The sequence below is a fragment of the Oncorhynchus clarkii genome, chromosome 19 (genome assembly GCF_045791955.1).
Source record: "Oncorhynchus clarkii lewisi isolate Uvic-CL-2024 chromosome 19, UVic_Ocla_1.0, whole genome shotgun sequence".
NCBI lineage: Eukaryota > Metazoa > Chordata > Actinopteri > Salmoniformes > Salmonidae > Oncorhynchus > Oncorhynchus clarkii.
Genome location: NC_092165.1, coordinates 48,593,715 through 48,608,262, shown reverse-complemented (window position 1 = coordinate 48,608,262; position 14,548 = coordinate 48,593,715).

Sequence of the window (14,548 nt, the reverse complement as noted above, 5' to 3'; positions counted from 1 at the left end):
TTCCCAGAAAAAAGTCCATTAATTATAATCCACATAATAATAAAAATGTCCTATTGCTGCAGGATTATTTTCCTGCTGTAGCAAACTCGCTTAAATTAAGATCCTACATCTGTATGTGCATTGATAAATCTAATGGAACTGTCCAGGCATTACCCGGAGAATGCAATGATTGTGATGCTATAACTCCCTGCTATCAAACCAATCAGCATCTAGGATCCAAACAACACGTTTTAACAATTAAGTAATACGGCACAAGGGAGTGTGGTATATGGCCAATATAACACGACTAAGGGCTTTTTTACGCACGACGCAACTCGGACTGCCTAGATACAGCCCTTAGCCGTGGAATATTGACCATGTACCACAAACCTCAGAGGTGCCTAATTGCAATTATAAACTGGTTACCAATATAATTAGAGCAGAAAAATACATGTTTTCTCATACACGTGGTATACGGTCTGATATATCACGGCTGAAGGCCAATCAGCATTCAGGGCTTGAACCACCCAGTTTATAATGTTTGATAATTCTGAAATACAGTACAATGTTCCAGTTTACAAGGTCTCCCTGCTTCTCATACTTTCATTATTCAAATGAATGGAAGAACCAACACTCTGCTAGGGAAAGAGGCATAGCTTCAAGAAGTAGGGGTGCTGAAGGTGTTACAGCACCTCCTGGTGGTGAGATGGTAAAACTGAAAGATTTGGTGGAGTTGCAAAAAAAAAATATCTGTTGCATTATTGATATAAACGACCATGGGATTGGGGTAGGGGAGATGAAAAACGTAGGATATTTTATGCTCAGCTGCCTAGAAATCACAGCTAGCTACATGGCTTTCTAATGGACCAATTATGTTGGCTAGATTTACAGTATCTAGCAGAAGAAGTACACACACAGGATATACAAAAGTATGTGGACACCCCTTCAAATTAGTGTATTTGGCCATTTGAGCTACACCCGTTGCTGACAAGTGTATAAAATCGAGCACACAGCCATGCAATATCCATAGACAAACATTGACAGTAGAATGGCCCGTACTGAAAAGCTCAGTGACTTTCAACATGGCACCGTCATAGGATGCCACCTTTCCAACAAGTCAGTTCATCAAATTTCTGCCCTTCTAGAGCTCACCGGTCAACTGTAAGTGCTTTTATTGTGAAGTGGAAACGTCTAGGAGCAACAACGGCTCAACTCCGAAGTGATAGGCCACACAAGCTCACAGAACTGGACCTCCGAGTGCTGAAGCGCGTAGCGTGTAAAGTCGTCTGTCCTCGGTTGCAACACTTACTACCGAGTTCCAAACTGCCTCTGGAAGCAAGTTCAGCACAATAATTGATCGTTGGGAGCTTCATGAAATGGGTTTCCATGGCCGAGCGGCCGCACACACACCTAAATTCACAATGCGCAATGCCAAGCGTCGGCTGGAGTGGTGTAAAGCAGCCGCCATTGGACTCTGGAGCAGTGGACACGCCTTATCTGGAGTGATGAATCACACTTCACCATCTGTCAGTCTTACGGACAAATCTGGGCTTGGTGGAAGCCAGGAGAACGCTACCTGCCTGAATGCATAGTGCCAGCTGTAAGGTTTGGTGGATTTCTGGGGCTGTTCGGGCTAGGCACCTTAGTTCCAGTGAAGGGAAATCTTAATGCTACAACATACAACTTTGTGGCAAAAGTTTGGGGAAGGCGCTTTCCTGTTTCAGCGTGACAATGCCTCTGTGCACAAAGCGAGGTCAGTAGAGAAATTGTTTGTCGAGATCGGTGTGGAATACCTTGACTGGCCTGCACAGGGACCTGACCGCAATCCCATATAAAACCTTTGATATGAATTGGAACGCCAACTGCGAGCCAGGCCTAATCGCACAATATCACTGCCCGACCTCACTAATGCTCTTGTGGCTGAATGGAAGCAAGTCCCCACAAAAATGCTACATCTTCTAGTGGAAAGCCTTCCCAGAAGAGTGAAGGCTGTTTTAGCAGGGGCTACCAAATCCATATTAATGCCCGTGATTTTGGAATGAGCTGTTCGACAACGTTCAACGAGCAGGTGTCCACATGTAGTGTACAGTATTCTTGGAGAGCTCTCAGCTCTGTTATGTATGCGGTGCTCTCATGATATGCTCTTATCTATTCAGTTGTGGGGGGTTGGAGTTGGACACACTGCTGTATGATAGACAGTTTAGTTTGAGTTGAGTCGGGTCTCTCTCCCTTTCTGTCCCTCTCCCATAGGCAGAGCATGAGTTTCAAGTTTGGGGAAACAAATTTTCAGCATAGAAAATGCACCTTTATAGTAAAGCATTCCATGCACTCCAGTTTATTATTTTTAGAGGCAAACTATCATCTGGGGCCAAATCATGCTTTCTGGTGAATTAACCTGTTTTGAATTATTTTATTTATGTATTGAGAGGAGTCATTTTGGCAATTTAATACAATTGACTTTGAGTTTACTTCCACTTCTATTTCTATTAGTTTACAATTCTAAAGTTGGCGAAAAGCGAATGGGACCAATATCAAATAAGGAACATTTCGCCCTCTGCTCGCAGGCCTGCTCCTGCCCATATCGAACAAGTAGGCTACTAGCACACTAGTCTAGCAAGAAAAACAGGCAACTGTGCTTTCCCCTCGCTGGTGCTGGATCGAGGTGAGCGCTCTTCTCCTGATGGATTGCATAGCTTTCCATCTGTGTTCAGTTTTAATAGGCACAATCCTGTGTTTACTAATTTAATTACAACACCCCTCTAATTTTCTCTCGCTCTCTCTGTCTCTCTCTCAATCTCGCTCTCTCACTCTCTCTAACTCTCGCTCTCTCACACACCCCGTTGTTATGCAGTATACTACAAAAAAATATGCACTCTGTTCACAACGGTCTATTTGGTTTTGCAAACAGTCATGAATTAAATTAACTTAGGCTGCAATGACTACTGTTACTGAATCGTGTCCCGAATCTTGGCTACTCGTCACATTAGGAATTGCATTTTATTGTTTACCTGCAAATGTTTACTACAAAGGTGATTTCTTTCAATGTGACCATGAATAGGGACATAGTGGAGAATAATATTTTCAGGCTTAAAGCCTACATTCAAAGCTGCAACTACAGTAGATGTCCACACCACATATAAGACAGAGACACTATAATTGTGCTCATACTACAGGCATAAACATGGGAAGGATTGGAGAGACTCTGTGTCCAGAATGAGACACAGACCATGTGATGGAAAGAGAGAGGGAGGGATGGAGGGAGGAAGAGGGTGGGTGGGAGGGAGGGAGGGAGGGAGGGAGGGAGGGGGGGGGTGAGAGGGTGGGAGAGAGAAGAGAGAGATGAATGATGGTGATGAATGGGGGAGGGGGGGTGTCAGAGAGATAGTCTGTTGCAATAAAGATCCCTGAGGGCAATAACCTGTGATTAGCAGAGAAACCCTCCCTATCGCACCACTATCTGTCTGTCTGGCCAGAGAGGTGCTGGATCACAAAACCATTTCCTTGTCCTCATCAACTGTCAAAACTATCAACAAAATATATGGTCATTCTGCACAGCTTCCTGAAAAATATCCACAAATGTCAAACAAAACTAGAAGTGAAAAATGTCAAATGTTATAGGACATCCTTGCCATTTAACTGAGTAAAAACTCCTCTGGTGATCAGCACACCGCCACAATGGTTATCATGTTAACAATCGTCAAGGTGAAACCTTTCAATCCTGACATCCTGTAACTGGACTTCTCTAACAGGTCGGTCTATCTGTCTGTCAAAACAGAGCGGTGACCCCGTCCCCTCCATTAGAACCAATGTAAACCCTAGCTGCACCTCTGGTTTCCGCTATTGATTGGTCCTTATGGTCATGGTCGTCTGTCTCGCTATCTCCTAATTGGCTAAGTGATGGGACTGATCCTAAGATTGTTCCCTAAATTTATTTGCTGAGTCGGCTGAGACTGTGGCCACAAGTGAGCACATCACATGCTTGAACAACTGGAGTGGTGTGAGTGACAGACTGCTGTGTCCTATAATTGATATGTCTAATTGGGAGGAGGGGGGGCTGCATTAACGTTGAGGGAACGTTGAGGGAGTGTTGATTATGGGTTATTATGGCGATCATGATGTAATCACACTTTACACAGAACATTCTAAGCTCACGTTGTCCTTCAACACACGACTCCTGGGTTTAAAAGCACAGAATGTGAACTAAGACAGACAGTTTATCAACCTCTACAAACTGAAGGCCAAGAAGACAGTCCGAAGCAATATACAGGTGTAGGGTCTTAATTGATCACCCTGTTGCAGGATACATTTCTTGTAGTGTATTTGAGGTTTAAAAAGGCTTCTAAAGTTTAATTTGTATGTAATGTATCAATCATTTAAAAAATGTCCATGAACTATAATCCACATAATTCACGTTTCCTGGATTATTTTCCTGCCATAGGAGACTGGCTCAAATTAAGATCCGACATCTATAATATATTGTTCATTCTGTTACAAATGCTGAATATTGATAATAATTCAAACAGGATAATCCCTACACCTACGGTATTAACTCAACATCTATGTATACAAATATTCACATCACACTTCTGCTCTCTGTCCTGTGTGTAGTGGAGGTTATAACAGACTGCAGTGTTGCAAGATCTGTGAGAGACAGAGAGAGTGTCTGTCTGGAAAGTTCTGAGAGCCTCCACAGGGCAGAGTGTTATCTCCCTCCCATATGTTTACCCCTGGGCAATTCCACTCTCTGTAATTGTCTGTCTAGCATGGAGCCTCAGCCTGCACTGGAGGGAAAACTTAGAAAACTAGTCCACTTGTTTCTCCTGTCTGTCACTCCTATAAAACAATTAAAACACTACCGCAGTGCCCCGCAGTGACAGAGACAGACGCTCTACGGCATAGCTGTAAGTCTGTCTGTGTGTGGGCTGGGGTGTGGGGAGGTGTGTGTGTGTGCGCGTGTGCATGTGCGCGTGTGTGTGAGTGTTGACATTATTAGCATTCTCCAATATCACTCTTGATACGAGCCATGAATCCTAACTGAACAGATTGTGCAACTGCCTTAGTAGCTTCCATTCTGCTACAACATGCCAGATCAGGTGAACACATATCATGTCTACCTATTTCTCTATGTCAAACCAGAAGCTAGAAGTCAAACCTAATGACAGCTAAATCGTCGGTGTTCGCGAGACTCTGATTAAACTATTGGCCTCCAATACACATGATAAACTAGATGAACATACAACAACACAATGCTCTGTGTCACAGCCATCCATATCAGTCCCACCAGGTAGCTAGCGTACACACGGAGCCTGAAGGATCAACAGTCCCATAGGAATCATTGCGTTACACACCTGATTCAAATCATCAAAGCTTGATGATAAGTTGATCATTTGAATCAACTGTGTACTAAAATGTGCCCCCCTTTGGGTCCTCAGCACCTGGATTGAGAACCATTGGCTTATAGCATCGTTATACTGTATAATAACCCACAAATGCTGAATCTCCAGATACTCAACTAGTCTAAAGAAGGCCAGTTTTATTGCTTCTTAAATCAGAACGTTTTCAACTGTGCTAACATAATTGCAAAAGGGTTTGCTAATGATAAATTAGCCTTTTAAAATGCTAAATTAGCTAACACAACGTGCCATTTGAACACAAGAGTGATGGTTGCTGATAATGGGCTTCTGTACGCCTATGTAGATATTCCACAAGAGAAATCAGCCATTTCCAGCTACACTAGTCATTTACAACATTAACAATGTCTACACTGTATATCTGATCAATTTGATGATATTTTAATGGACAAAAAAATTGCTTTTCTTTCAAAAACAAGGATATTTCTAAGTGACTCCAAACTTTTGAACAGTAGTGTAAGTATTCACACTCCTGAGTCAATACTTTGTAGAAGCACCTTTGGCAGCGACTACAGCTGTGAATCTTTCTGGGTAAGTCTCTAAGACCTTTGCACACCTGGATTGTACAATATTTTCCCATTATTCTTTACAAAAAACTTCAAGCTCTGTCAAATTGTTTTTTGATCATTGCTAGACAACCATTTTCAGGTTTTGCCGCAGATTTTCAAGCAGATTTAAGTCAAAACTGCAACTCGGTCACTCAGGAACATTCACTGTCTTCTTGGTAAGCAACTCCATTCTAGATTTGGCCTTGTGTTTTAGGTTATTGTCCTGCTGAAAGGTGAATTAATCTCAACTAAATTTGGGAAAAGTCAAGGGGTGTGAATACTTGCTGAAGGCACAGTATAACAGGAGTAACAGGGAGATGCAGTGACAATATCAACAACAGTGACCTGTCCCACCTTCCATCAGCATATACAGCCAGTCTCCAGGGAGATAAAACTACATGTATCACAACCATCTACCTCTAAGCAGTGTGAGGGGTGTGGGGTTAGGGTCAAAGGTCAGAGGGTGACCTATTACTACAGAAACCAGCCCAGCCTGGCCGAATTATAGTGAGAGAATCGCCATCCACAGGTCATGATGGTATTATAGCTGTGACCATCTCCTGTCCATTAGAGTGGTGTTCCATTACTGCCACCCTATAGAGGGTCATCACATCATGTCATCCATCCCAGCACAACATCATTAAGGTGTGTGTGTGTGTGTGTGTGTGTGTGTGTGTGAGTGAGTGAGTGAGTGAGTGAGTGAGTGAGTGAGTGAGTGAGTGAGTGAGAGAGAGAGAGATAATGATAGAAGCTGCAAATGGAGAAGCTGGAGGAGCAGGCGTCATTTTAGACTGCCTAATGAATGAGAATATCCATAACAGTATGGGGGATACCATTTTACATTAATGCCAGGTTCTACTACTAATGTCGCTTATCGTTTTCATGTGGTGGGAAATGAGAACTTATTCTGAGTTAGAGGTAGAAGAGATTGCCAATATCGAAGATGCACTTCTGAAAATATTTGACTTTTTCTTCAAGGAAAGGTTGAATTCACTTATTATAAGAGATGGGGGGCCCACTCAATTGCCAGGTAAAGCGTACAATCATTGACATAGAGATAAATTCACACTTCTTTTATGACTGCATACACTTATCAAATAGGAGGGCCTGTCTCTTTGAGAGCTAAATTACGAGAGTCCTTCAGTTCCAAGTCCAGCTTTTAATAAGAAGAGTTAGCAGTGATAAATAACTATGAGCGTTCCCTAAATCATCAGCCATTAGCCAGTTAGTGTGCTGTGTTAACAAGATGCTGTCTATAGAAGGTTTATCTCTGTTTATAGGAGGCTCTTAAAGAGGCCCTCAGAGAGTGGTGTGAATCAATAGCTTTCCTTACCAGTTGCCTACATATCTTACTTTTAGTCAGTTTTCTACACCAGGAAAATAATCCTGCAGCAACAAGAAATGTGAATTATTATGTGGATTATAATTAATGAACATGTTTGTAGGGGTTGATCCATTTTTCCTAAGGGAGAATCAAGCCTGAATTTCAAAGTGGAAATTACACATTTCAGAAGCCTTTTTAAACCTCAAATTTCTGGAATGTTCTCCTGCAACAGGGTGATCAAATGAAGATCCTACATCTGTACCTCATCAAACATCTCAGTCAAGTAAACGTCTTCACATACTTACACAAAACAATATGGACGTCTGAATAAAACCACCGCAACAAGTTGTGTAATAACGGCCATGGTTATGGAGATATGTGTAAATGTCACATCAACACATCACATGTGTCTGGCTGCCATTTCCACGGGTGTTGAGGACTGGGTATCATATCTACAGCTGGTGAGATCCTGCTATCCTGCTTGTTTAGAGGTCATTACTAGCGAATGTCTGCTTTGCCACTCTAGTGACTCAACTCAACTTTTTTCCCAGCTATACAGTCATTACTGTGTCTGCAGTTAGATGTACTGTGAATGAGCCCTACACTGACCACAGCCATAGAGATAGATAGACATGGCAGACTATTGTAGTTGCCGATAGTGATCAGATGGGAGGAGGGGAAAGCATAAGTCTGTGTGTGTTATCTCCTTAGCAACAAGCGGCTTTAACCAGGCTTTTCAGAGTGCTGAATATTCACCCAGAGGTTGAGAGGAAGGAGGGCTTGTCCCTCGCTCTCCTACCCAAAAGGCTGAGGAGCAAGGGAGGAGGGCTGAGGAGCGAGGGAGGAGGGCTGAGCGAGGAAGGCTGAGTGAGGGAGGCAGAGGATGTAGGGACAGAGCAGACGCCATGTGCAGTAAGCCGTGAGAAACCCACCAATCTCCAGCCTTCCTTTAATTACCATGGGCCTTGCATGACGATGCAATTTGCATAGGAGACGATTAACATCGGAACACCATCATATTCACATTCAGCTCCACTGTAAGAAGAAGAGATAGTATATACTGTAGCATGACATCATCTGGGCTCCCGAGAGGCGCAGCAGTCTAAGGCACTGCATCTGTGCTTGAGGTGTCACTACAGACGCCATGGTTTGAATCCAAGCTGTATCACAACCTGCTGTGATTGGGAATCCCATAGGGCGGTGCACAATTGGCCCAGCGTGGTCTGGGTTTGGCCGGTGTAGGCGGTCATTGTAAATAAGAATTTGTTCTTAACCGACTTGCCTGGTTAAATAAAAATATATCATTGGTGCCTGGTCAAAACCACTGGTTTTCCGTATCAAGTCTATTTGCACATTGTTGACATGTTACTGCCCGAAACAATGCCTTAACCCTAAGCAAAGCACTTAAAACAAACCTCCTTAGGTAGTTAGTTTCCCATTCCAATTTCCAGTTTTAAACAAGTCTGAATAGTCATTCTATTAAACTGTTGGTCACAAATCGCTGCTTGTTTCGGGAAAAACTGAGATATTTTCATATCCGCAAACAAAAAAACATCAGATTTCAACAACTTCCTCTACTTACCATTTAAATTAAATATCCCCCGTACATTCTCCATGAATGAGTCCAGCACCACTATGGAAGGCCTTTGCACACAGTTGAAGTCGAAGTTTACATATACCTTAGCCAAATAGATTTACACTCAGTTTTTCACAATTCCTGACATTTAATCCCAGTAAAAATTCCCTGTTTTAGGTCAGATAGGATCACCACTTTATTTTATGAATGTGAAATGTCAGGATAATAGTAGAGAGAATGATTTCTTTCATCACATTCCAAGTGGGACAGAAGTTAACATACACTCAATTAGTATTTAGTAGCATTGCCTTTAAATTGTTTAACTTGGGTCAAACGTTTTGGGTAGCCTTCCACAACCTTCCCACAATAAGTTGGGTGAATTTTGGCCCATTCCTCCTGACAGAGCAGGTGTAACTGAGTCAGGTTTGTAGGCCTCCTTGCTCGCACATGCTTTTTCAGTTCTGCCCACAAATGTTCTATGGGATTGAGGTCAGGGCTTTGTGATGGCCACTCCAATATCTTGACTTTGTTGTCCTTAAGCCATTTTGCCACAACTTTGGAAGTATGCTTGGGGTCATTGTCCATTTGGAAGACCCATTTGCTACCAAGCTTAAACTGATGTCTTGAGATGTTGCTTCAATATATCCACATAATTGTCCCTCCTCACGATGCCATCTATTTTGTGAAGTGCACCAGTCCCTCCTGAAGCAAAGCATGATGCTACCACCACTGTGTTTCATGGTTGGGATGGTGTTCTTTCGGCTTGCAAGTCTCCCCCTTTTTCCTCCAAACATAACGATGGTCATTATGGCCAAATAATTATATTTTTGTTTCATCAGACCAGAGGACATTTCTCCAAAAAATATGATCATTGTCCCCATGTGCAGTTGCAAACCGTAGTCTGGCATTTTTATGGCGGTTTTGGAGCAGTGGCTTCTTCCTTGCTGAGTGGCCTTTCAGGTTATGTCGATATAGGACACATTTTACTGTGGATATCGATACTTTTGAACCTGTTTCCTCCAGCATCTTCACAAGGTCCGCTGTTGCTGTTGTTCTGGGATTGATTTGCACTTTTTGCACCAAAGTACATTAATCTCTAGGAGACAGAAAGCGTCTCCATCCTGAGCGGTATGATGACTGCGTGGTCCCATGGTGTTTATATTTGCGTACTATTGTTTGTACAGATGAACGTGGTACCTTCAGGCGTTTGGAAATTGCTCCCAAGGAGGAAACAGACTTGTGGAGGTCTACAATTTTTTTTCTGAGGTCTTGGCTGATTGATTTGGATTTTCCCATGATGTCAAGCAAAGAGGCACTGAGTTTGAAGGTAGGCCTTGAAATACATCCACAGGTACACCTCCAATTGACTCAAATGATGTCATTTAGCCTATCAGAAGCTTCTAACGCCATGACATCATTTTTGTGAATTTTCCAAGCTGTTAAAAGGCACAGTCAAGTTAGTGTTTGTAAACTTCTGACCCACTGGAAGTGTGATACAGTTAATTATAAGTGAAATAATCTGTCTGTAAACAATTGTTGAAAAAATGACTTGTGTCATGCACAAAGTAGATGTCCTAACCGACTTGCCCAAACTATAGTTTGAAAAACGAGTTTTAATGACTCTAACCTAAGTGTATGTAAACTTCCGACTTCAACTGTATGTGCAGTCCATATTCACCAATACACATCTTATCTGGATCAAACATTAGCATGATTATCAAATCCTGTGCTGTATAGGGTGGGCTGAAGCTCAGTCACAAGCTCGTTCTGTCCTCTGAACCCTGTGTGAAAACCTAGGCTCTGACATACTGAACACCATGCAAAAATCGCAGTAGAAATGTGTCCAGATGCATACGGTGTCCACAAATACACAGACACACAGGCTCATGTTGAAATAAATACAGTAGACTATCATTTAGTCCTGCAAAGCTGTCTGTATACAAATACCCAACAGGCAGTACCTATTTTCCACTCCCAAAACTTTACTTATAAGAAAATCATCACAAAACCATCTTGAAATTGACATCTGGACTTCTAGCACATGGCACTGTCCTGTTCCTACAGTACCAGAGCCAATACTCCAGAAGATGTGTGGGCTGGCTGTGGCTTACTGGTGTGATGGTGGACATGCTGTTGTCATTTATCATGGCCAGGGAGATGGCAGACAGTGGATGGCCCACCTCTGCTGGTAACATCTGTCTGGGCAGTGACACGTGTGTGCCAGCCGTGGCCCGCTACATCTGCTGCTTGGGAGTCTCTGGGTAGGGTCAGGTTCAAACCAGCAAACATCCCCTGAAAACTGGATCAATGTATCCTCCTTTCAATAACACCCCAAGGTCCCCCCCACACACTGTCAGTCCCCCGCTGTTCCTAGAGCTTTCATGTACTTTTCAAAGTCTCAGTTATCACCTAGGGCTACCTTGACTGCGCCCGGGGCAATGACACTGCTCCGCGTCTCCATACACCTTACAGACACACAGATACTCACTCACTCGCACACACACACACGTACAGGCCCACTGTCATCAACACTCATTGAGGATGGATTTATTGAAGGCAGCAGTGTTGAGTTATCCTCTGCATTATTCATAGGAGCCTTCTTGAAATGCAGCAGGCAGCTGGAGCTGGATGGTGCTGGGAACAACTTCCTATATAGGTCACTTCTTAATTCCTTCTCTCTCTCTCTCGCGCTCCTTCTCCGCCCACATCACAGGAAAGTGTAAGTGGAGGAGGAAGGGAAGGAGAGAAGAAGGGATGGAGGGAGAAAGGGATGGGGAAGAAAGGGAGGGAAAGCCTTATTTTAGATAAGGCCATAAAGATATACACACACATATGCACATACAGTCCCACGCCACAGCAGATAAAGAGGCCTACACCATAGAGTAGATTTTTACAGCCATGAATGAAGCTCAGAGCGGCTTTTGATAGAGGTAATAACAGTCATTCTTGTGGCAGAGGCAGAGAGAGAGCGAGAGAGACGGTGAGTGGGAGAGAATGGCAGAAAGAAAGAGAGAGAGAGAGAGAATGACAGAGAGAGAGAGAGAGAGAGAGAGAGAAAAAATAAAGAAAAAGAGAGTGCAGGAGAGAGGAGTGTATTGAGATCTATTAGAAATGGACAGCCAGCGATCATTAAGTCGAGTGAGACAGTACAGTTTTACATGCATATACATAACCCTTATTCAACAGATACTTATTGCATATGCAGGGTAATTTATATGCATTCAATCAAATATTCATAACATATAATTAGGGTTAAATATGCATGATGGTTGAAACAATGAAAAGCAAAAGCAATCCCAAACGCCGGGGGTAAGCACACAATGCATGAAAATGTAATATAACCATATTCCCTGTAGTGAAATTATAAATATGAAGGAACTGAGCCTAAAAACCAGAGTACGACTGCAGAATAATGATGATGTCCATGCTGATGAAGATTAAGAGGATGATGATGGAGGATGATGAAGAGTATGATGACGATGACGATACTGAAGTCTCCTACTGTTAAGTATTGTGTGCTAAGGATTAACTGTCACAATGGCGATAATGTTACCTCTCAAGGTCTCTTCCTGTTCTTTCAATCAATGAGAGTCCTTCTTTACTACCGTCACAGACGCGCCTGGCTTTTCTACTGTAGCTCAGTTGGTAGAGCATGGCACTTTTAATGCCAGAAGAGTGGGTTTGATTCCAGGAACCTCCCATAAATAAAATGTATGCACGCATGACTTTAAATTGCTTTGGATAAAAGCATCTACTAAATGTCAAAAACATGTATACATGCACTAACGTTCAAAGGTTTGGAGTCATTTAGAAATGTCCTTGTTTTTGAAAGAAAAACACATTTTGTTGTACGCTAAAATAACATCAAACTGATCAGAAATACAGTGTAGACATTATCAATGTTGTAAATGACTGTTGTAGCTGGAAACGGCAGATTTTTTATGGAATATCTATATAGGTGCACAGAGGCCCATAATCAGCAACCGTCACTCCTGTGTTCCAATGGCACGTTATGTTAGCTAATCCAAGTTTATCATTTTAAAAGGCTAATTGATCATTAGCAAAGCCTTTTGCAAGTATGTTAGCACAGCTGAAAACTGTTGTTCTGATTAAAGAAGAAATAAAACTGGCCTTCTTTAGACTAGTTGAGTATCTGGAGCATCAGAATTTGTGGGTTCGATTACCTGCAAAACACCAGTCTCAATGTCAACAGTGAAGAGGCGATTCCGTGATGCTGACCTTCTAGGCAGAGTTCCTCTGTCCAGTGTCTGTGTTCTTTTGCCAATCTTAATATTTAATTTTTATTGGCCAGTCTGAGATATGACTTAATCTTTGCAACTCTGCCTAGAAGGGCAGCATCCCGGAGTTGCCTCTTCACTGTCGACATTGAGAAGGGTGTTTTGCGGGTACTATTTCATGAAGCTGCCAGTTGAGGACTTGTGAGGCTTCTGTTTCTCAAACTAGAGACTCTAATGTACTTGTCCTCTTGCTCAGTTGTGCACCAGGGCCTCCCACTCCTCTTTCTATTCTGGTTAGGGCCAGTTTGTGCTGTTCTGTGAAGGGGCTAGTACACAGCATTGTACAAAATCTTCAGTTTCTTTGTAATTTCTCGCATGGAATAGCCTTCATTTCTCAGAACAAGAATAGACTGACGAGTTTCAGAAGAAAGGTCTTTGTTTCTGGCCATTTTGAGCCTGTAATTGAACGCACAAATGCTGATACTCCAGATACGCAACTAGTCTATAGAAGGACAGTTTTATTGTTTCTTTAATTAAAACAACAGTTTTCAGCTGTGCTAACATAATTGCAAAATGGTTTGCTAATGATCAATTAGCCTTTTAAAATGATAAACTTGGATTAACTAACACAACGTGCCATTGGAACACAGGAGTGTTGGTTGCTGATTATGGGCCTCTGTACCCCTATGTAGATATTCCATAAAAAATCTGCCGTTTCAAGCTACAATAGTCATTTACAACATTAACAATGTCTACACTGTATTTCTGATCAATTTGATGTTATTTTGATGGACAAAAAATGTGCTTTTCTTTCAAAAAACAAGGACATTTCTTAGTGAACCCAAACTTTAGTGTATATATATATATATATATATATATATATATATATATATATATATATATATAAATGGCTTACGTATTTATTGGAGGGTTAAGCTCTTGGCTTCCTCTCAAAGGGCCAGCTGAGCAATGACTACACAAATTGAACTGCATTGAGACAAGTTGACTTCAAAATCTTCTGAAGGCTGTTGAATTAATCGTAACTCCTTCTCTGCCATTCAGACCACAGAAATGCTCAGGATTGACAAAGCAGTCGCAAAACAGCATTAAAAGAAATGTTTGTGTGTGCACATTTGAGTGTGCATGTCTGTGCCTGTTTGTGTAAGTCATCCAACCTTGTTTCCCGATGGCTTCCCATCTTAAGGCGAATGCCACAGTGAAGGTTCAATGCCCCTCTGTATCACCGGGGTTCATCAGTCCTCACCTGACATCTTGTCAATGACCCACATTTCAGGCGTGTGTGTGTGTGTGTGTGTGTGTGTGTGTGTGTCTGCTGCTCGCTCTGTTGGGTTTGCAGGGGAAACAGATCTGGGTCAGGAAGTTCCCATGAGTGTGTCAGAGACGAGTGTTCTATCTGACATAGACGAGAAAGCAGAACACACTGTGGACACACACACACACACACACACACA